We start from the raw sequence: 23,862 nt of genomic DNA, 5'->3' as shown, positions 1-23,862 counted from the left end.
GCTTCAGGAGGAATAATCCTGATAAAAGCCCTTGGAGAAGCCGCACGGTCTTCCTAGAGAAGGTCGCATCATCGCTGGTCCCCCCAGAAGAGAGGAGTGAGAGCCAGCCCCTGGCCAGAGGGTGCTCAGAGCAGACCCGGCAGGACTCTCCTGAGGAGTTGAGATTTCCAGGAAAGGAGGACGGAAAGGGGCACATTCCAGGGAGTTCTCAGCTCCTTCCTGTGGGGGTCCTGGGGTACCGTGGGTAGTGCCCAGGGGAGGGAGCAGAGGTCTGAGGCCAAGTGGGCAACAGGGCAGCCCAGGTTCACAGCTCAGGCCATGGGGCTTGGGAGCCCTCCCGACCTCACACAGAGATCTCAGGCCTGAGCTGGCTCAGCCAGACAGCGAGTAGGATTTCTAAGCAGGACACACGGTGGGAGATGTGGGTGGAGGTGACAGGGCTGAGGGTCAAGGGCCAGAGCCAGAAGGGCTCTTCTGAGGTCTGTGGTCATCAGGAAACCCTAGTCATCTGGATAAGGACTCAAACTGGGAGACCCTTCACTTGAGCTAGGCTGGAAAAACAGGGAGGACTGTGTGTGTGTGTGTGTGTGTGTGTGTGTTAGGGGTAGAGGGGGACGTGAGCAACAGGACCTAGCACCCAGGTCTGTGGGGCCCTCTGCGAAGCCTGCCCCTGGGCCCAGAGTCCCACTTATCTGCCAGAGCAGCTGGGCCAGTGAGGAAAGCCAATCTCCTGGCAGGCCCTTCAGGGATGCACAAACCAGCGTCCTGCCCCCTGTCCAGCTCCTGCCCACTTACCTTCCTAACCTGGCTTTCTCAGCGTGTCTCCGCCCTGCTCTATAACCTCCCCTGGCGCCCTAGCCGGTTTGGCTCAGTGGATAGAGCGTCAGCCTGTGGATTGATGGGTCCTGGGTTCGATTCCGGTCAAGGGCACATGCCCAGGTTGCAGGCCTGATTTCCAGTGGGGGGCATTCAGGAGGCAGCCAACCAATGATTCTCTCTTGTCACTGATGTTTCTATCCCTCTGCCTCTCCCTTCCTCTCTATAATCAATAAAAATATGTTTAAATAAATAAATAAATAAAACCTCCCGTGGCTCCCCACTTCTTGTCAGGCACCAAGGTTCCCTAGGATTGGCCTCTACCCACCTGTCAGTGGTATGTTTCATGACCCCGATAAGTCCCCCCACATCACTCTGTGCCTGTTCATTGAAATACTTTGCCACCCCCTTTCTCCCCTCCCCACACTCAACTACTGAAATTCTATTTTATTTCAGGACCCAGATCAAAACCCTCCTCCTCTGGGAAGCCCACCTAGATTTCCGAACCACTGCCCTCTCGGGGAAGATGTCCTCCCTCCTCTCCTGCCCCAGGGGACAGACCTGCCATATATCCCCACTGCCTTCGACCAGGGGCGTTGCGTGTCTTGCTTTCCTCTGCTGCCCCCCACCAAGGGAGACCCTGAGCTCTAGTCACCTGGGGGCCCCTTTCCTGGTGTCCAGCACACAGTAGGGCTCGGTAAGCAAGAACACAACCCTGTGCGGCGTGTCAAACCCCCTGCAGAGGCGCATGGACAAAAGTGGTTTCTGAGAGTGTCAGATGCACATGTGAATCATGCCAGTGTCATGAACAGACTGAATGAGCAGAACCAATAAACCCCCTCCCCAGGCGTGACCCAAGGCTCAGCACATTGCTTCTGCTGACTTTGAAAGGTGGCTGAAGCTGGTACCGGCTGCTCAGCTCAGGCCCACGTGGCTCAGGCCACGTGTGGCTAACACCGGAGCTGTGGAGGGGCCTCAGAAGGCTGAGTCTACTTAGTCTCGGTTTCTCTGTCCCAGCTCTATTTGCAAATGTACCCTGTCTGTCCCCCAGGGTCACCAGCTCACACTATATTCAGATGTCTGTCCAAGTCTTTAGTGTAAAAATCCCGATTTGGCAGGACTTGTTTCTCCACCCAGGAACAGGTCAGGATGTTTGTAGACGGTGGCTATGGGCTGGTTCCTATTTGCCCATCATAATCCAAAACCTAATTCTGCCCATTTCACAGATGAGAACTTGGGTCCTGCAGCCTGCTCTCTGAACCCATGTCCTGCTGGGCCCAAAGCTTGTTCCTTCTGCCACCATTCAGGCTCAGAAGTGGACTTCTTTCTTTGGAGCAAGAATTTACTTGTTCTACCTTGTTTCTCAAAGGATGGCTTTGTGGCGTGATTACATTTGACCTTCAAATTGAGAGCTGCTGCCTTGGGTTTGTTGACACGTGCTGAACCTCTGAGAGGGCTCTTATTTGGGACCATGTATAAGTCACTGGCAAACTACCCACCTGTCCTCAAGCTGGGATTGTACGAAGCCGGCCGTAGTGGCCCGGAGACCGTTTTGTTGCAGGGGGGAGTGGTGGCTTTGGGCAAATCACTGCTTCCTGGGCCTCCATTTCCTCACCTGTGAAACAGGTGGGAGGGAGAGGAAATGACCCCTCATGTTCTTTCCATCTATAGGCTTTGTCATTCTACTAGTCCTTTTTGCTCCTTGGCATCTGGTCTGTGTCATACACATGCCAGAAAACAATTGCAAGAAAGAGGATTCTGCCCAAGCCAATTCTTATGTTAGTATCTCTGATAGCGATGAGTTTTCACTTGACCTTTACAATTTAATATTTACCTTTATTTCTCCCCGGGGAAGTACATGGCTTCTCCTTTCAGATAAAGTTTCCTGGCTGTTAGGAAACCTGGAGTCAAGCTTGAAGCTCAACCTTGCACCTGTATTGACCTGGACTTGGCATATTTGTCTTCTCCTTCACCTTGATCCTGGTTTTTATTTCATTTTATTGTTATTTAATGCCACGTGTTTTGAGGGCAGGCACTAGCTTGCTGTGTTCTCTGTGCCTGGCAAGTACATAGTAGATGCTCAATAAATATTTGTTGTCTTTACCTTCTTTCCCTAGCAGGTTGAGTGCCTTTTACATTAGCAACACGGCTTTGTTGTCTGTTGTCAACTCTTAACTTCAAGTTTCTATTTGTTAAGCTGGGTCCTTGTCTTACTCCTTCTTGGCCTCAGAGGATCTTTCTTTGAGTTTGGTGGGTTTTGTCAGTTTTTAAATGAATGGTCCAATCAGAAGAGCATTCAGCCGGGAGCTCTGAGTGTGTTGCCCACACTTTAGCATGGCCATGGCCCAGAGGCCCTGCTCGATCTAGCCCCTTCCTAACTCTCCATCCTAAATCATCTCCCCGCCCTGTCCCTTCCCCCTCACCCCCCTTGTGATCTGCGTTCACTTGTCTGGATAGAAGCATGGGCTTCAGGGGGCATCCGTCCTGGACTCTAGATGGTTCTGCCTTTAATATCTGGATAAGCTGAACCTCACTGAGCCTCAGTTTTCTCTCTGTAAAACGAGGGCCACTGTGAGATTTAGCACAGGGTCTGGTGCCCACACACGTTGCCATTGTTAATCTTGTTTTACCATTGGTGTTGTTTGTATAGTAGCTCCCACCTCCAGACCCTTGCAGTTGCCCCTGCCTTCTCCTGGAACCACCTCTGTGAACGCCCATTCATTCTTCCAAGGACAGTTCAGACTCCATTTCCTCTGGGCCGCTTCCCCTCAGCACGTGGCCTGAGCTCAGCCCCCTACTCGGCCTATCTGCGTTGTTGACTAAGCTGTGAGCCCCCTGTGGGCAGGACCAGGTTTCCATTATCTTTGTACCCACATCATCCAGCAAAGCACGGGGCACACAGTAGGTCCTTTGAGGTGGGTGGTGGGATGAGGGTCATCTGCCCTCTGCCAATAACAGGCTCAGTCTTCCAACTCCAACTGGATTCCCATTGCTGCAACGAGGCCCTCCCAGGAAGACCTACTGGCTCTGGTCACTAGTTTCTTCTTCATGGGCATCTGTCTTATCTTCCCAACTAGAGTATCAGTCCGTGGAGGGCAGGATTCTGCTTTATATGTCTTTGTATTCCCAGTGAGCGTGACTATGGCAGCACAGTTGGTAATTCTGTCGGTTGTTGGCCAATGAACCTGGTTTCTTCCCAAGCTAGCTCATGTCCGGGCTCAGCTGGTCCCAGCTCCCTGGGAGCATTTTCCTTTCCCTCATTCTGTGATTCCCCAGAGGGTCCAGACTTGAGCTTCTAGCCTCTGCGCTGGGAGGCAGCCTGGTGTTCCGGAAAGTGGGTAGATTCTGGGCCTAAACAGGCCTTGGTATAAAACTCAATGTGCTACTTTATAGCGATGGGACTTTGGTTAGTTTCTTTAATATATCAATTTGTTCATCTGTAAAATGGGTGTCAAAATCCTAATCTCAGGGCAGTTGAAATGTGAGGTTGAAATGAAATAAGAAACAGGAACTGAGTTAAAGGTGTATAAGCACTGAATGAATTAAGAATTCTGTACAAAACTAGCCTTAATAAATTTAAGAAGATTAAAAAAAAAAAAAAGAATTCTGTGTGTCAGCCTGAGCCAGTTTGGCTCAGTGGTAGAGCATTGGCCTGGGGACTGAAGGGTCCCAGGTTCAATTCTGGTTCAGGGCACGTGCCCGGGTTGTGGAATCAATCCCCAATAGGGGTGTGCAGGAGGCAGCCAATCAATGATTCTCTCGCATCATTGATGTTTCTATCTCTCCCTTCCTTTCTGAAATCAATAAAAATATGTGGTTTTTTTTTTAAAAAGAATTCTGTAGGTCATTCCAATGTAACAAGGGTTCTAAAAACATTCTATCCCAGGCTAGTTTTCTGTGGAACACAAAGATCTGAATCCCTTCCCAAACAGACAAGGCCACACTCAGGGAAAGCCATGCCCTTTATCTTGGGTTGTCCTGTCTCACTAACCTGGGTGAAGAAAGAAGTGAGTGATGGGCGTGTGGCAGAATTCTGTGACTCAGAGGACCCCAGAGAATGTGGACTCTGGCCGGACCTTGTGTCCTGGTGTCCTGTTTGGCCCAAATCCTCCCGAGGACTCTGGTTCTCAGGAAGGGAAGGCTGCAGCATTCCCTCTTACTCTTCCCCATGGCTGCAGTTATCCATGGGCAATCGCAGTCTAACAATACCCAATGGCAAACTGCAGAAACACGTAACTCCAAAGACTTTGGGTATATTGATATTTCGAGAAAAAGACCAATTTACTATTACGTATTGTTATCTCTTACTGTGCCTAACTTATAAATTAAACTTTATCATAGGTGTGTGTGTATAGGAAAAAGCATAGTATGTATAGGTTTTGGTACTCTAGGCAGTTTCAGGCATCCAGTGGGGGTCTTGGCAAGTGTCCCCGGGGAATAAGGGGGGACTACTACAGATCAAATATGGTGTCTGTGAGAGTTTTTTACTGGGATTCCAAGGAATGGTCTTTGTGGGCTTACTATGGTCCTGTAATGGCTTAGACACTGGCCATAACAGCCTCGTGAAGCACAGGGGGTAAGGTGACTGAGTAAATTCCCCCCCACTTCAGCTTCCAGTCCCTCATATTGTCTGCCTAAGAGCCAGAGAGCATCACTGGCCATTTGGTGACAGGCAAACTTAACCAACGGAGCTCCAGACCCAGACGGGTCTCCCCTGCCTCATCTCTCCACTTTCTCCACCTCTTCCCTTTCTGCTCTTCAAATGCACTCTCATGGGCCAGGAACGCCCTGCCTACTATCCAGAAATAATGCCACTTTTTTCTAGGAGGGCCCATCCCACTAGAACCAGGGCAAGTTTCCCTCCCAGCCCAGCACCTGCCCTTTGTTCCCATGGGCCACCCTGCCTGAGCCACTTCAGGGAAGACCCGAAGGTGAATCCTTACCTTCAAGTTTATCCCAACCCTGGACTCCTTCCCTCTGGGAGAAAGGTGCTCGGCTCCTCAGCCCACATCAGAAAGCAGATGTGGCAGCCGTCTCCTGCTGGGTCTCTGTCTTCAGGGCTGGGCCCTGCTCATCCTCCCTTCCTGCCCCGGGGCAAAACTCCACTTCCTTGGGCCTCCACTATAAATAGTTTTCCTATGGAAAAACTCTTTCCCATCACCTCTCCACCTGCCCATGACCTTCCCAGGATTTCTCTAAACCCAGCTCAGAGCTGCCACATTCCTGGGAATCCTCCAGACTAATTTACTTTCTCTCTCTCCCTCTCTCCTTTCCTCCTTCCTTCCCTCCCTCCACTTCTGGGGCCTCCACCTTTGGGGCCAAGGCAGGCCATCACATGTGCTTCTTACACCAATCCCACATAATCCTGCTGAGAAGAGCTGCTCCGGTCAAATAAGTTTGAGAAGTGCCACCTGCTACTTCCAGCCTCTTGGTGTTAATGGTGCTCATTAGCATATTAGCATCTCATTAGCATATTAGCAACACAGAGAGGCCAGGGATGACCCTTGCTTCCTTTCTTTCTTTTTATGACCCTTGTTTTCGTTGGTTTAATCTGTTTTCCAAAAGTATTAAACCTCTCTGAGCCGAGTCTCCCTCCCACCTTAAGTAACAACTATTACCCACTTGGAAAATGTAATCTAGAAGATTCACCTGCCCCTCTCCTCTGTCAGTTTATGCTTGTTGTCTTATTCTTCTCGGCAATCTGGCTGTGATTCCACTAACTTTTAAATCGTCCTGTGTGAACCAGTTCAGCCCACAGCACCCATTCCAGGGCGGTTTGAGTAGAATGCATGCACGAATGAACGAACGAATGAACGAATAGAGCAATCAGCCAACAAGTCAGTCATTCAGCTGCATCTCCTCTGCTGTGAGGCAGTTCGCTGGTCTTTGTACCCTGGGGACTCGGTCTACCTGGCCAGTGTCAGACCCTCTCGACAGTATTTCCACAGAGCCTAGCCCCTCACCTCTGCTAAAATGAATCACTCTTCCTCATGAGGCCTCCTGTAATTTTCTTTTGGGGCATCTGTCTCCCTGTGAGACTGAAGCCCCTGCAGGGCAGGCACCATGTCACACTCCCCGCTCTGTACTCCCACAAGCGGAGCGCGGTCCCCAGCTGCTGAATGATGGATGGCTCCCCTGACTCCTTGCAGAGGCCCCGCAGAGCACTGTGGTTATGCCTGCAGGCTCTGGAGCCAGACTGGATGTGTCTAACTACCAGGGTGACCTGGGGCAAATGACTTAATCTCTGCACTTCAATTTCCCTGTCCAAAGGGGGGTGATGATAGCAGCAGCTCCTTCACAGAGTTGTTGGGAGGATTAAATGAGTTAATGTGTGTGAAGCACAGGAAACAGTGCCTGGCACCGAGCGTGGCATTGGCCGGTGTCAGCACTTACAACAATAGCAACACCGTTGCTGATGGTGATAAGAGCTTTACCTACATCATTTCAGGACTCCCCCCTCCAGCCTCTTTGAAGCAGGTGTTTACATGTTTCCAGTGAGGAAGCTGAGGCCTCCCAAAGGGACACCATAGGTAGCTGGTGGTAGCATTGGGCCAGGACCCAGGTCAGCAGGTGGGGCAGTCCTGGCCCGTGAGCACTAACGGTGTTGCTTACCCCTCGGGGGCTGGGTAGCTCCTCTACTTCTGTTCACCGATAATTACCCCACTGAGAACCAATCCAGGTTTTGTGTGTTTAATCCTCTATCCTTCCCCCAAAGATGGAAATCCATGTTGCCGCATGGTCGGTTCTTATGTGCGTGTGTGCATTTGAGAGAGTGGTGGCAGGAGAGAATGATTTACTTGAGAGGTCTGGGGTTGCCAGAACCTTCATGGCTGACCTGATAAGATAGGCACTGAGGCGGGACCCCCCTGAAACACATGGTGGAGAGTCCCCCGGGAATCCACGGTGCTGCAGACCGGGCCAGAAGCCCTGGCGTTCAGCTTGGTATCACGGCCCCAGCACCTTGCCCAGGGCCCTGTGTGCGCCCAGGAAATGCTTGAGGCAGGACACCTGTGGTCGCTTTTACCCAGGCCAGTTATCCAGGTGAAAGACGGAAACCACAGGTTAGGGATGGGCATAGGGGCCTCCGGATTGGGGGCCATCCCTGACTCCTGAGGTGAGCATGCTGGAATCCCTTCCCCGGGGGGCCAGCCGGCCTTCTCGGACTCATAGACTGACCCCATTCTTCCCCGCTTAGGCGGAGAACCCCAGAAGTCACAGCGTCCAGTGTTCTCCTCTGTCCACACTGGGCAGGGCTGTACTCCAGCACCATCCCCGGACTGGGCGCACAACAGAGGTGTGGGGAAGAGGGGATAATGTGGTGAACGTGGGAGGCTGTTTTTCTCGGAGCAGAGAAAGTTGGGGGACTTCATTCTGTGCAGGGGAGCCGCTACTCCCTCAGCACCTGAGGACAGACACAGAGTCACCGTGGTGGCTCAGCGGGACAGAGTAGCTAGGTAAGCTTTCCCACGGGGGCGGAGGGGGGGGGGAGGTTCCGAGGAATGTATAGGCTGCCCTAGCATCAAAGGCTTGACTAGTGTGAGAATCTGGGAAGGTGTTACATTTTAGATTCGTATCCTCTCCACGGGTCCGGCCCGGAATGTTCTGTGAACAAAGGAGGATCCGAATTCCAGAAAGACTTGGCAGAGCCCTTCCGCACAGCTGACTGAGGTCTTTGGCTCCTCAGCCCCACAGAACCCCAACTGAACTCCCGAACTGGGGCCCGATGATGCCAGTGTTCGTTCCAGCTCGGACAGGCTCCTTTCCAGGGGGACCAGCCCTGCAGAGGACCTGGGCATCTTTCAGGCCAACGGTTGTCCCCACTTCACTGCATGTGGCATTCAAACTCGTCAGCTGGGCCCTCGGGCCCCGCCTCCTTCCCCCTTCGCTCCTTGCATTTTGGTGTTTTGGGTCACACCAGTAATCACCCTTCCTCTTCCTTTTCTCTCTGGGCACAAAACCACCACTGAGGTCTTCTGGGCTATCTGTTCCCCATCCCACTATGTCCTTCTTCCCTTGGTCTCCCTGTTGCCACCAGGACGGTTTGAGAGCTGGCTGGCCTCCTTGCTCTTGCCTTCTGTCCCTGTGCACGTGGCCTGCCCATTAGACTGGACCCTCCACCAGGTGCCCATTCAGGGCAGAGCATCCAGGGGTTGCGGAGGCGGGGGGGTGGGTGCTGAATAATGCATTCTGCTGGAATGCACTGACAGAGAGCAAAATAACAGCAAAATAACAGGATTTGAGTCGGTCAGATGGGGAGCAGGGGCCCAACCCCACCCCCACTTCCTGGCTGGTGGTCCTCTGTCTGAGCCTCAGTTTCCTCATTGGTAATGAGGATCAGCCAAGATGCTCTTTGGGGAAACGCTGTGCAAACTGGAAGGTGCTAGAACATGTGTCATTTACCCCGACCTCTCTTGGGAAATCGATGCCCACATTTGTTAGCGTCTGTTGGGTTTGGCTTCTTGGAAGAGGTCCTGAAACCACATGTCCCGCCTCACACACAAATCCCTCCTCAAGTGTGGGTCTGGCCTCGGCTGACATGTAGTGAAACAAACCTCAGGGGGAGAAGGTCCATGACGACATTCAAAAGAAAAAGATCAATAGGCAAGGCCCTCGGGTTGGAGTTTACAGGACTGTAAATCCAGACAGCAGCCTGAGCAGGACAGACCTGAGTCCTTCCTTCCCCTCCTCCCTCAGCCCTTCATCAACATGCTCCTTAGAGACCTTGTCCTAATAAATGCCTCCAATATGGCTTTATTAGCCATGTCAGCATCTCCATTTCCTAGCTGTGTGACCCCAGACAAGTTCCTTAGCCTCTCTGAGCCCATGTCATTACCTGTCAGATGTGGATAATAATAATAACCTCATAGGGTTCTTTGGCAAACTAGATCTATTCTGTGTAAGGGCTTTCCATGGCTCGAGCACTAGTCGGGGCTCAGTAAAGGTTAGCTATTATTATTACTAATAATAACCATTCTGAGTGCCTCACCACCTTACTTATAGCTGAGTTCAGAAATGATTCCTCATAACCTGATTAGCTACCCTCTACAGTCTACCCAAATAAATGCTCCCCGAATTGTATTCTTCACCACCGGGTATGCACCTCTAAAAGCATCCCCTTTACTCCATTTACAGCTCTCAGGCCCATGACCTCATCTCCCCAGAGCCTCGTGGGCGCCGCCTCCTGCCTGGGGACTCTGGCCTTCCCTCAGGCCAGGTGATTCCTGAGGGAACCGTATCTGGAACTCATCTGCCCCCTCATGTTGAACACACGTCCTTTTCGTGGAGAAATTGACATTCTTTTTACTTTAAATGTTTGCTATTTGTGTGTGGGTACGTGATGATTTTCTCTTTTCTGTCCAATGTGTCTCCCCCCCTGGAAGAAATTCCTTTCTGCTTTTATAATGGATGTGACTACAGCACAGGATTGAAAATGCAGACCTTCCCTGTGGCACCGCGCTCTCCTGGGGACCAGCCTGGTCTGGTGGGATGACAGGGTGTGGGGCACAGTGAGGGGAGGGGAGGGAGCAGGCAGTGAAGACAGACCAAGAGGAGGTGAGTGGACAGGAGGGCTCTGCTATGGACTTGTGGAGAGAAAGTATTTCCAGTGAAGAGATGAGTGGAGAACCTGGAGTCCTAGACAAAAAAAAAAAAAAAAAAATACTGTGGACAAGAACCCAGGAAGATGAGCAATCCCAGGAGGAACCTTGAACCCCAAGCGTGTTTGTTGGTGGCCTGCGTCTCTGCAGAGAGAACTTCCACTTACTCCCAAACATATTTGCGGGGCCAAGAAAAGTGAGCTGGACCCCAGGAAGACGGGAAATAAGGGCAGAAACCCAGGGAATGCATGGGAGGGTTGAAGGCTGGGGCTGGGGGCGGGGGGGTCACCAGATTAAGCATTGGGTTGTAGGAGGAAATGATTTCTTTTGAAATAGACTTTTTATCTTGCCTTTTCCAATGCATGTGAGCGTGTGTTCTGTAATCACAGAAAACATGAGTGCGCGGCTGACTGGCATGCGATTTAGACCTAAGCTGTGCAATGGAGGGGCGGGAACACTTGAGTGGGTCAGAATGCTTCACTCCATTGCTGTAGAGATGGAGGCTTGTTGAGGGGCCAGGAGAGAGGATGGGATGGGCTGATGCTGAGAGCTAAAGGAGGTGCCTCCCCCCACCCCCGCGCCACCCCGCACCTGAGGAGGCCCCCTGTCTCTCTGCCTCCACCCTGCCTTTCCCCCCTTACCCCCCACTCCCTCGCGTGTGACCGCTTACAGGTTCTGAGCTTTGTCTGGGACCTAGGACCAGTGCTTCCCCACCTCACCTCCTCTGAAACCGGGGCAAGAAGAATATCACAGACAGGAGGGAGCACGCAGACCAATTAAATCTGTTTCTCTGGGGCTGGGGCCCAGGCATCCATAGTTTCAAGTCCCCCCACGCGCCATCTGTCGTGCAGCCAGGGTGGAGAACCAGTGACCTAGCCCTTTGAGTGCCGGAACATTTAATGAGGTCCTGCGTGGACCCGGAATACAGCTCCTAATAGGTACTGAGTAAATGCTTGCAAAACCCAGGCGCCCGTGGTAATGAGCCCTTGAGAAGAAAGGACCGAGGGAGCGAGGCGGCGACCTGCCGAGGAGGGCCTGGCAGCAGGCAGGACGGGCTGATGAATTTGGAGGGGCGCAAAGGAAGGTGTCGAGGCTCGCTTGGGCTGCCTCGCCCGCGGATGGGGAGGGGGCGGGAGAGGCAGCCACAGCTTTGAACTTGCGGGGAGCCTCCCTAAGCCGAGCGGGGGAAGTCCAGGTGCCGGGCAGGGCTGCGCTCACCTGCGCGTGCTCCCGGGAATGCGGGGAAATACCCACCTGGGAAGGAAGGCGGCTGCGCACGTCGCCCTGAGCGCCCGGCAGTGGCCGCGTCTCCCTGGCCCGCAGCCCCGCCCCGCCCCGCGCTGCGCACGGTTCGGTTCAAGAAGACCCCAGGAGTTCTTATTGTTCCTTCAAAGTCAATCAGAAAAAGAAAAAATATATAGCACGACTATATATACAGGATGCATTTCTCCTAGTTCAGTGGTCGGCAAACTCATTAGTCAACAGAGCCAAATATCAACAGTACAACGATTGAAATTTCTTTTGAGAGCCAAATTTTTTAAACTTAAACTATATAGGTAGGTACATTTTTATTAACTTAATTAGGGTACTCCTAAGCTGGCCTTTGCTAAAAACTCAAGGGGCCGAAGAGCCGCATGTGGCTCGCAAGCCGCAGTTTGCCGACCACTGTCCTAGTTCAACTGTGTTAGCATTTTGCCACATACATTCCTCCACTCTCCCCTCCAGTCCCCTACACACACACACACACACACACACACACACACACACACACACTTTGTTTTTGCCGAGTCATTTCAAAGTTAAATTATACCCATCATGGCTCTTTGCCCCAATTTCCAAAATCTAAGGATGACCCCCCCGCCCCCCCTCTCCCGCCCAAGACCACATTCCATGATCACACTTAAAAAAATGAATGATTCCTAATGTTTGCGATGTCTCCGGGTATCCTCAAAATGCCTTGGTGGCTAGGATTCTCAAACTAGTTCCAATTTTTTTTTTATTGTTAATGTCTCTTAAGTTTATTTTCATCTAAAACACGCCTCCCCTACCCAACATACACACACCTTAAAGAAAATGACACTGGCTTTTTGCAGAGTCCAGCCTGTAGCCTTGTGGACTGTCCGCATTCTGAATTTGTCTGGTTGCTCCCTCCCCAGTGACATTTGGGTTGTTCCTCTGTCCCTCAGTTTTCCTGACACCCCGAAAGTTACTTCTAAAAGCTGGGGGGAGACTCAGGTTACTCATCTTTGGCCAGAGAATTTCCTAGGCCCCTGGGAACTCTGCCTTGCATCATCTTATATTGTGATACTGTCACACTCTGGAGGCTTTTCCTGATCCAGTTTCCTGGGCGCCTCTCCAGGGTCTGATTCAGCAGGGCTGACTTTGGAGCCCAGGTGTCTGTGTTTTTCAAAACCACCCCAAGTGGTCTGAGTGCCTTGTTGCTGCAGCCTGCACCCCTGACCCTAGCAGCAGCTGGTAAATGCGTGGCCTTGGTCCTCCAAAAGGCACGGTGTAAGGAAGTGGGTGGGACAGTCGAGGTAGGGGAAGTCCTTGAGTGCCCAGACCTCCCCAGGGTGGGTGGTCAGTGCTGTCGGGCTGTGAGGCAGGGTGGGCGGGCATCTGGGCCCCAGTAGGGGAGGAGGATGGGTTACTTGGGGCAAGACCAGGAGTGCCCATGTGCACCTCTGTGCTCCCAGCACCCAGCACCCAGCACAGGCCTGGCCGCGTGTAAATGTTTGGTGGGTGAAGACACTCACCAGGCTCTAGCTTCTCAGAGAGTGAACTCCCATCACTGCCCTTAGCCTGTGGGACCGGGAGGGGGGAACTCATCTGCCCCCTCATGTTGACCACTGAACTAGGGTAGGAGAATGGCAGAGCTGTTCAGTGACAAGAGGAGCAGGAATGCTGTGCCGGTCGGTGGACCAGGCGCTCTGCTCGGCACAGGAAAATGAGCGAGAGCATCCCTTCTCTCAAAAACATTCACGTGTAGTTGACGAACAGAGAGTAAACGGAAACTCAGTTGAATGTGTTTAAGGTTCCTGCCGCGGCACGTGTAAGAGCTGGGAGATGCTGTTTAAACAGGACACAATGAGGGAATTTTAAAATTGGGCCTTGACGGATGAATAGGAGTCCAAAGTGCACAAGGGCGCTGGGCAGGCTGCGTCTTATCTTTACCAGAACTGGGCTGCAGGGTAAAGTCGTGTAGGAACCCCACAAACCCGGCCTGCGGACCGGCAGGCTCGGTTTCTCAGAACCAGCACCCCAGCCCTGGAAGGACTTCGTTTCCTCATCCATCGAATGGGAGGCTAACCCCGCCTCATGGGGCTCAGGGCGGGAAGGGGGAAGTGTTACAGGCTGAAACGAGCTAAAGGGCACACGTGGTTTAGGGAAAGTTTAGAATATGGCTGGGGGAGTGGGAAGCAAAGAAACAGAAGACAGAGCTCCGGGTAAAAGATGTGCATCCTGAACTCAACGTCCAGGCCCAGCTCAAATGTCACTCATAGACGTCTTCCTGGCTCTCAGTCCCTCTCCCCCTCAGCTCCCCCATCCCCCTGGTTTCCACCCCACATGGGATTTCTCACACCCTGCCACTGACAGTGGTCACCTGCAGAACGCCTCTCCTGCATGAGGGCGGGGCCTGGAGAGGGGGCTAGTCTTACACACACGGGGCGTGCAATTCACATGTACTGAATGGAGCCTCAGCCTCAGACACAAGGCTCCGAGAAGGAATTGCACGTGTAAGGGAGTCGGCGTTCTGGCTGGGGGGTCAGAGGTCTGGCTGTACTCCCCGCGCTGCCTCCAACCAGTGGGGGAGCCCTGGGCACGGCTCAGTGTTTCTCTGGGCTTCAGTTTGCCTGAGGGGCTGGACTGGAGAATGCCCAAGTTTCCACCCAACTGATGATCTATAGCCTGATACTGCGATAGAATGAGCAATGCGGGTGGCGGTTTACAGAATGCTCTACAGCCTCTAAGGCACTCTTACGCCCCCCCCGCCCCCCCCCCCCCCACACACACACCCTTAGAGACCAGCAGAAGCTTCTCAGGCAGAGCCGTTCCTGCACAGGCCTTTAAGCCTCTACCTTGTACCCAAGGAGCACTCTGGCACACCTGGTCCCACCCTGGTTTCTAGATGCTCAGTGTCCCTCAGGTGGCAAGGCTGGACCCATTTGGAGGGAATTTTGATAGAGTCGCCGGGAACAGATGGCCAGGAGCGTTGTCACCCCAGGCCAGTCACTGACCGCCTTTGAGCCTCAGTTGCCTCATCTGTGAAACGGCATATCAACCCTTGATGAGGTCACCTGTCAGTCAGCCAGGCCGCACGTGGCCGCGGCAGAGCTGGGCCGCAGCTTCTAGCTCCGAAGGGCAGGACTTTTCTGAGCTCACCTGTGACCTCTCAACTGCTCGGCAAAGCAAGTGCACCTGGAGCGGTCTCCACCTGCCCACCTCTCCACCGGTGGGCTCGGAGCCTCGCAGGAGACCCTTCGGAGGTCTCAGGAGTGAGGTCCCAGGGGCCCAGTTTTCCTAGCCCCTCTTTACTTCTGACACCCCCCTGAGCTCAGGCCCTTCTGTGGCCCCTGGTGAGTCTTCCTGGGCCAGTACCCGCTGAAGGAAGATAACCACAGCTCACTGTGTCCTGTCCTCACAGGCGGGAGCGCACAGCCCCCTCCCTCCCTCCCTCCTTCTCCGCCCCTTCTCTCAGCCCCCCACCCCCACCCCTTCCTTCCTTCCCGTTCTCATCCTCCCTTCCTCCTCCCCAGGTCTGACCAGCCTGCTCTGCACCCCGCCTCCCAATTTGGCTGAAGGGGACAACCCTTCTCTCCCGCCCCCTCCCCTGCTCCACTCTGATCAACTCCACTTTCCTATGAAATTGAGAGCGGAAAAAAAACCCCTCATGCTCACAACACAACAAAAACAGGTTTAAACATTTTACAGGTTTCAACATTTTTCAGGCCGCCTTGTCACATCTTATCAGATCAGCCGGGAGCCGCAGGCCAGGCGCTCTGGGAGCCTTTGGAGAACAGAAGCTGTAACATTCCAGCCAGGCTCTGCCCCGCCCTCCGCTCCCCTCCCGGCCCTCCCTTCTTCTCCCCAAAGAAACATCCCACAGGGCTCCCCAGGATGGAGCGCAGGGCCCGCACCTCCACCCCCTTCCCTGTGACTGGAACTCGGTCTTTGCCGACCCTTTAGCTTTGAGTCTGCCCACACCCTTCTCTCCCAGCCCCTCTGGGCTCTCAGGTGGTCTCAATTCACCTCTGAGAACACTGCGAGGTGACCTGGGAGTCAGGGAGGAGGGGCAGAGCCACTCACAATAGAGAAGCGGCCACTTGGCCATAGGGGAGTTGTGTTGGAGATTTTAGGGAGGGAGAGGAAGATGGGACCGCCCCTCCCCCCGCCCCCACATGGCCAGTCCTCAGGGGCTGCTGCCCAAGGGGAGGGAATGGCTTTTTACTTTGGTTTCGTTTTTTTTTCAGATGTGTGGGTTTCTCTCAGCCTTGGTGCTGTGGACCCCTGGCCTGTAATAACCCCCTTTCCTTCACATTCACCCCAGCCTTTTCCTGCCACGCTCCTGGTGACCTTGGTCACACAGTACAGGTGACAAGGAAGAGTGACCTTAGCCGCTGCTGGGGGGGGGGGGGAGGAGGTCTGGTCAGGCTGGGAGGGCCACCCCTGTGCACAGGAGGGCATGGCTGGGGACCGAGGTCCAGGATGCAGGGAGGAGAAGAGTGGAAGAGGGAAGGCGCTGCCGAGGAAAGGAAGAGCGAGGTGACTCAATCTGCCCACGTATGTTGGCCACACGCCTCGGTGTGACCTGAGGAGAATATCGGGAACCAGCAGCCAAACCCCAGCGCCTAATGCCAGTGTTGGTAGAGCCAGGCCAACTAATCTCCTCCTGTAAGGTTTCAGGAGAGCCCGCCCCACCTCTTGGCCTGACGTTCTCCCCTGTGGGTGTGAGATCCTGGCCCCCATCCTGTGCCCTCCCTCCCAGGGGAGCCCTGCATTCCTGGAGCCACCACTGGGTTCCCTCCCTTGGCATGTGGCAGCCAGCATTCCAGCACGAGGCTCCGGGTTGTCTCACCCTTTCCCGTGCGCCCACTGCGGAAGATGAGGCCTCAAGTATCCTTCTATCACCTCCAGGACAGAGGTTCCCAAATCTGAACTTCCAGCCTTTCTCTTGGGCCCCAGCTCTGTGCCTCCAGCACAGGGTGCCTGGAGGGCTCACTGGTCCCACAGAATTCCCTCTTTGTTCCCAAACCTGTGTCACCTCGTAAGTTCCCTTCTTGGTCTCATGTGGCCAATAGCTGCCCATCCTTATTCTCTGCCTCCTCTCTGCTCCCAATGCCACTGCCCTAGCCAGCGGTCGGCAAACTGAACCAAATAGCAACAGGACAGCGATTGAAATTTCTTTTGAGAGCCAAATTTTTTAAACTTAAACTTCTTCTAATGCCACTTCTTCAAAATAGACTCGCCCAGGCCGTGGTATTTTGTGGAAGAGCCACACTCAAGGGGCCAAAGAGCCGCATGTGGCTCGCGAGCCGCAGTTGGCCGACTACGGCCCTAGACCTATGGCCACAGACCCTGGTGACCCAGGTGGGTGGTGTTCAGCCCCAGCTGCCCACTAGGCTCGCCCCAGACCAGTGGAGCCTGTCCCCCAGGGGCTTGTGATGTGCAGCCAGGCCTGAGACGCCTTGGCCTCAACTGTCTCACTGGCCCCCCCCCACTGCTTTCCCAGCCGGTGGTCTCTAGTGCTTTCTGGCCTGGTGGTCATTTGGGTTTTAAGTTACAATGGCCTCAGGATCCTCTTGTCACTCATTCATGGCATCCATGGCACCCGGACCTCAGAGGTGCTACACAAGGGCTTGCTGGTCTGGTATTGACAGATGCCTCCTGATCTGGGTGCTCCATGGGTGCGGCTTAATCCACCTGCATGTTCCCAGGCCTGGCCCAACTCAGTCATCACGCAAATGTGTGTTGAGTGAACAGGCAGGGAATGAATCTGTTTACCGGGAAAGATTTCAACCTGCTCTCCCAAGGGCAGGCACGTCCAGTCACTCCACATGATTATTGCCCTCGTGGGGCCCCAGTCTGCATGGCTGGGGCTGAATCAAGATGGCAAGTCCAGCAGCAGGCCTGAGCCACGCTGGGTTCAGACGCTCTTACAGTTGCTTCTCCATGGACTCCTGTCTGGACCCTGGGTCCCAGCTCAGCACGTGAACCCCTTCCACCTCACCCTATCCTTCCCTTCCTTTCTCTTTCCTTCTCGTACATAAACAAGAGTGCCCCTAGCCCTGCTGGAGACACATGAGAACCAGGTGGCCCACCCATGCCTGCTGAGTGAATGACCCAGTGGCTGATGAGAAAGGTCCATAGAGATCTGCCTGCCCCTTTGATGGAAGGCCTCTTCTGGGGTATCTAGACCTGCTCAGTGGACCATGGGACCCCATGAGCTCCTTTGGGCTCAGAAGCAACTCCCTACCCTTGGCCTGCACTGAGTCGGGTGCAGGGTTGGGTTGGGAAGTCATAGAGCTGTGCTCAGCAGCCATGGGGCCCATGTGCGCTCCAGGAAGGACCAGTGGACAGGCAACGAAAGATGGTAGCTTGTGAGTCATGACTGAGGTCCCTCCTCCCTTGCTGCATCACAAGCACCCTGCGGAGACATCAGGGTGAGTGGCCCCGGGTCAGGACCTGTGGCCTCCCCTGTCAGGAGCAGCGATTGCCTTGATACTCCGGCTTTCTGCTCTTTGGAAGCTCCAGGACTTGGGTGCCTCAGGGCCCACCAGGCCCTTCCCCTGGCCTGTCCTACTGGGCACATGCCCCTGAACTAGTCAGGTTCCCCTTCCCACCCATCAGCCTAGAGCGGCCTCTTCACCTAAATGGAAAGGTAGTAGCCTTAAGTCTAAGGCCAATGCTTGGCTCTTTACTTCCTGCACATTTTTTCAAGCCTTTTCTTCCCCTTTTGTAAACGTCTATCTTGCCCTTGGCCAATGTGGGCCCCCTCTGAACCCAGGAATGGGAAGGACATCTGTCCAGGACTGTCCAGGAGCCAGCAGGTAGAGCACCAAACACTGGGCTATTTTAAGGTTTCCGGAAACATGAAGGCCACTCTGGGAGAGAGACAAATGACCACGAAGGAGGTGGTTTCCAACTCCTTCCCCTTCCCAGTTCTCTCCCTCCCTCCTTCCCAGCCCCATGTCAGTCATTTTAAGAGACGCTAGTTCTTTGGGTTAGAAGTTTAAGGTGCCCTGTCTGGGACTAGCAGGGATGGTTATACCTCACCGCAGGGAAAGGTGAGGGCAAGGGAACTATGACTACACGAAAGACATGATTGGGGAGGCTTGACCATGGAGCTCACCCCGAGACTGGAGCGGGGAGTTCCGAAGCTGGTGGGGGTGTGTGTGTGGGGGCGTGAGGATGACCTTTCTGGGCCCCAGTCTTCCCATCTAGAGCAGGAAGGGATTAGACCGGTGGTTCTCAGACTGCATCCTGCAGAGGGGCCATGGTGAGGGTAAAGGTAAGGTTGAGGGATGGGGCTCTAGGCCCTTGCCTCCCCCCCTCCCGCAACTTAACTATATTTAAGTGTACAATTCCGTGGCATCAAGTACATTTGCAATGTTGTCCAATCATCAACACTATTTCCAAAACTTTTCATCATACCAGACAGAAACTTTATACTCATTAATCAATACATTTCCCACCTCTTCCCCAGCCTCTGGTAACGTCAGTCATTATCAATTTGCCCATTCCAGGTACCTCATTCGAGTGGAATCATACAATATTTGTCCTTTGGTGACTGGCTTATTTCACGTAGCGCAATGTTGTCAAGGCTTACCTATGCTGTAGCGTGTATCAGAACTCCATTCCTTTTTGTGGCTAATATTGCACTGTGTGGATACACTGCATTTGTTTTTTATTCGTCTGTTGATGGACTCTTGGATTGCTTCCACCTTTGGGCTACTGTGAGTGATGAGGCTGTGAACACTGGTGTACAGGTATCTGTTTGAGTCCCTACTGGCAGTTCTCTTGGGTCTAAACCGAGGAGTAGAATTCCTGGGTCATGTGGTAATTCTGTGTTTAGCCTTTAGAAGAACAGGTTGCTCTTTTGGTCTGTTTTACTAAGTAGCTATAGGAGAGAAGGGGTGTATTTGGGATAAATGATTAACAATTAAGAAACAACCTAGATGACTCCTAAGGCCCATCTAATCTCTAAAATCCTACAATGTTGGGAGGGTCCAAGGTAAAAAATATAGACACGTTGGGGTGCAAGGGAGGCTACCTCACTGGTTGCAGAACTCCAACCTGAATGGTTCCTTAAAGGAAACATGGTAGGGACAGCCCCGTGGGCACCCGAGGCACAGCCCACGGTCAGCCAGCAGCAGGGCGGGTCACTGCTGGGTGGATGATGGAATCTGGGGGTCAACATTGCCAACAACTCAGCACAGGACACAGTGCATGGGGCACTAGGTGGTGTCTCACCGTACGTTACGTGCACAAGTCAGTTCTGCATCTACGCTGACCTGAATTCTTTGGTTAAAAGTTTTATCTCTGCTCTGTGCTCACCATGCAGGCCCACCTTCAGCCCTCTGGGGACGGGAGGTGTGGTTGGGTCCAGGTGAACAACCTGGGAGGAGTCTGATGAGTTGTGCTCAATATTTAATGAAGTCCAGCCTATGTGGAGAGGGGATTTTGCCTGAGAGGCTGACATGGAGGTCTCCCAAGCAGCCTGGTGCTTGCTGGCACCTGCTGCCCACCCGCCTGGCTGCCCGTGTCTGTCCTTAGCCCGGCTACATGGTGGGTGGTTGGGGTGGAGGATGAGCTGTCTTTAGGGGAGGGTGGCAGTGCACTTGGGCAGGGCAGGGCCAGGAGCTGAGTATAAATAGCCCCTGCCCAGCTGGGAAGGCCTGGCAGTGCCCCCTGCCCTCCCCCTCACCAGCTGCCAGTGCCAGGCGGGCCCTAGCTCCCTTGGGAGCCTTGCCATTGTCTCAGGTCCCGACTGTAGGAACTTCCTCAGCGGAACTGAGGAGTCTTGTTCTGTGTGGAGGTGGAACCTCCGGATGCCTGGAGGCCTGGGGAGTGGGGGTGAGGCTGCAAGATGGGGGTGAGCAGACTGGCCTGGGGAAGGGCTCACTCCTTCATTCCCTCCCTTGAGGATCAACATGTACCTACCATGTGCCTGGCCTTTTGGTAGCCCAAATGTGCTCACGTCTCCGTGTGTGCACACGCGTGTGCATGTGTGTGTGTGTGTGTGTGTGTGATGGAGGAGGTGTTGAGGGAGAATGGAAACACAGCCTCTAGCCTCAAGAAACTTACACTAGCGCAGCCAGATGGAATTGGAAGCAAATCAGCACTGAAGGTTTGAATAAGGTAGAGGCAGAATCCAGAGAGAGGAGAGGCTACTTTTGTGTGGAGCCCATGAAAGTCTTGGGAACGGAGGCGACCCCGCACTGGGAGGTTGAAGGATGGGGAAGATGTTTGCCGGGCTCGGGCCGAGGGGAGGCGCTCCAGGTGGAGGGCTCAGGGTGTGCAAGGCAGGCGGGCATGAACCAGCCGGGCTGCCAGCCACTCACAACGGCCGGGACAAATCTAATCAAAGCCACTTCACTTAGTTTGGTGCAAAGAATTGAGGAGAACGAGGCTCACTGTGTGACCTCCCTGACGCGATCGTGACCTTCAATAATGGGGACAAGGAGCTGTGAGTTAAATTAGCATGAACCTGTGGTGGTAGAATCTCAGACAGGAGTCCTGTGTGGGTAGTTGGCTCAGAGTCAGGGGTGGCAGAGCACGTTTGGGAGAGGGCAGCCATCCTGCGGAAATCAATCCCGAGGCCACAGCCTCGTTAGCCCAACACCAGCCCGTGGAGCTACACCCGCGTCCGCAGAGGCCCTGGCTAATTACTGGCAGGATGTCCAGATGGGAGCTGACACCCTTGAATGGAGCTTAGTGCGAACATCTGTATGCCCTGGCCTTGCCCTTGGGGTCGCCTTTACCAGTCAGCCAGCTCGCACGTCTGCTTAGCCACCCCAGTGAGAACTGAACTGCCGGGCAAGGGGCCAGCTTTGCTCTGTTCCAAGCATCCTTCCAAGAGATGGATGGGAAGGGGCTCTGAAAATGTGATGTGTTCCCTTAAGTCAGGGATGGGAGGGCGGGAGGAATGAAGTCCACGGCAGGGCGGGGACAGACAGAGTGCTGGGGCCAGCACACGGTAACCACAACGAACACCATTTGCTGAGTGCTTCTCTGTGCCCATGTTTCATATGGCTGATACTTCCACCATGTCTATTTTACACATGAAGAAGCGGAGGCACGGAGCGGTTAAGTAAATCGCTAGAGATCAACAGCTAGGAAATGGCGGCCTGGCTCCCAGCGACACAATCGGTTGGATCGGGGCAGCACGAAGGAGACAGGGTTTGGTGGGACGAGGGAAGTGAACTCATCATCTCTGAGACTGGGCGTTATTCTCAGAGGACATTGCACTTGGAGTCAGACAAACCCAGGGTCTGAATTCTGGAAACTTCCTTCTGTAAGTCATCCAGCTTCTCTGAGCCTCTGTTTCCTCATCTGTAAAATGGGATGACAGCACCGCCTCACAGAACTACTGTGAGGATTAAATGAGAGAAGTGACTTCCCTGGCATGTAAGTGCTAAATAAGCGGTTGCCATTATTATCGCTCGTGTTGAATATGAAAATCCGCTTGGGTTGTAGGAAGGACTCAGCCAGTAAGGGCTTGGTGACTCTCGGGGGAGTGAAAGGGACCATGGCATCTCCGAGCGATGCCAGTCCCGGTGCCCAGTGCTCAGGGTTCTGCTGGGCCGGGCAGGCTGCCTAGGACCGGTGGGAGTGAAACCAGGAAGCTGGGAGCCCCTTGGAGGGTTGGGATGAGGACCAGCCTCCCCAAGTGGAAAGGAAGCGGCAGCAGGGGCTTCCCCACCCCTCAGCCCCCTTCCATGCAGTGGCAGCCAGCTAACCAGGCTCCAGACATCCGGTTGTATGGCCTTGGGCAAGTCACTTCTCCCTGGGCCTCTGCTTTCTCATCTGTGTAATGGGCTTCACCCTCTCCTAGGGCTTCTCCCATAGGTTCTGATTCTGATCCAGGGCTCAGCCTCCCCCTTCGTTGGAGGGTCCCCAGGCTTGACAGGTGCAAGGCAGAGGCTGGGAGGAGGAGGAAGAGAAGTAATGGGGGGAGGAGGAGGAAGGATCCTGAGTGCCCCTCGGCCCCGCTTTCATCTCTGTGGGTAAAGGCAGGCTGGAGCCTTGGGAACCCGCATGGCTGGTGAGCAGACCAATAAATGGGGAGTGACGTTGGGCAACTCTCCTGGTGCCAGAGGTGATGTGGGACGGGCCGGCCCAGGTTAGAGTGTGCAGAGGGGACGGGAGGGAGAGTGTGGGCCCCGCAGGGCCACTCCACACCTCCAGGGACAGGCAGGCCCCGAGGCACCTGCGGGAGGAGACCGGGGAGTACTCTGGCCAAAGGGGAGGGGCCCCGAGGCTGGGAATTGGGTGCCGGGTCTCCCTGTGCTGCTCTGGGATAGTCAGGGGCTGGGCCAGGCTATGGGGAGGGGCGGGCAATCACCGCCATACTCACGACCAAACACAGCTGTGGCCGAGGGGTGGCAGCGCCCTCTCTCCTGCCTCAGCTCCCCGCTCCAGCTGTCTCCGTATAGGGCTTTGGGTCCTAAGAGGAGGGAGTGGGAAAGGCCTGGGCTTCTTCCCAGGGGGGTCTTGCTCCTGAGCCTCCCTCAGGATGTCGCTCTGCTGGGCCCTCTGCGCTGAACCCGGGCTCAGTTACCCTCCCCAGCGATTGCAGGGCTGCTGGGACCGGGCTGGGCGTGCTGGTTAAATGCACACGGAGAGGCAGCCTGAGCTGAGGGGAGGGAGGCTCGATGCTGACACTTGGCAGTTCTGCAGATGGGCAGCTCACTGAGCTCCCTGGCCTCAAGTTTCCTCATCTATGAAATGGGACGATGACAATGGGAGGGTTACATAATGGGAACAGCCAGAACCAGCCCAGCACATAATAAGCAGCAGGGATTTGAGCACCATTGGTAGCACGCTAACCTGTTCATAACCATAAACAAGGCAGGGCAGGAGAGGACCACTTGCAGGGCCCTGTCAGGTGCTGTGGGCATGTGCCCATCAGAGGCCTCTGGGCTGACCTGCTCCCTCCCACCCAGGCATGGATGGGCTGTGTTGAGGCCCGGCGTGTAGATAGGCCAGGCCTGCAGCCACCCCACCCCTGGGGACCGAGGCGGGCACTGCCCAGAAGGAAGGGTGGCACAACTGGATTGTCCCATGGGCACTGGAGTCGGAAGGCATGGGGTCCAATGAGCAACTCCTTAGCAGTTCTGTGGTCCCGGCTCGGTTCTCAACCCGCAAGGCTAAGCCATCTAGCACGGGGCTGCTATAACCGCCCTCCTGTGTCATAGGGTGATTATAAGGATTCAGTCAGGCAGAGCCA

At 54.3% G+C, this 23,862-nt stretch overlaps 1 protein-coding gene across 2 annotated transcripts in view; it reads left to right on the top strand.

The window, feature by feature from the left end:
• Positions 1-23,862, top strand: part of WNT3 (Wnt family member 3) — a 42,331-nt gene that overhangs the window by 8,112 nt on the left and 10,357 nt on the right. The gene's annotated exons all lie outside the window — the stretch shown is intronic.

Source organism: Plecotus auritus (genome assembly GCF_963455305.1).
Source record: "Plecotus auritus genome assembly, chromosome: 7".
Classification (NCBI taxonomy): domain Eukaryota; kingdom Metazoa; phylum Chordata; class Mammalia; order Chiroptera; family Vespertilionidae; genus Plecotus; species Plecotus auritus.
The sequence above is the reverse complement of the archived record's forward strand: the minus strand, read 5'-3'. Positions and strand labels throughout refer to the sequence as shown.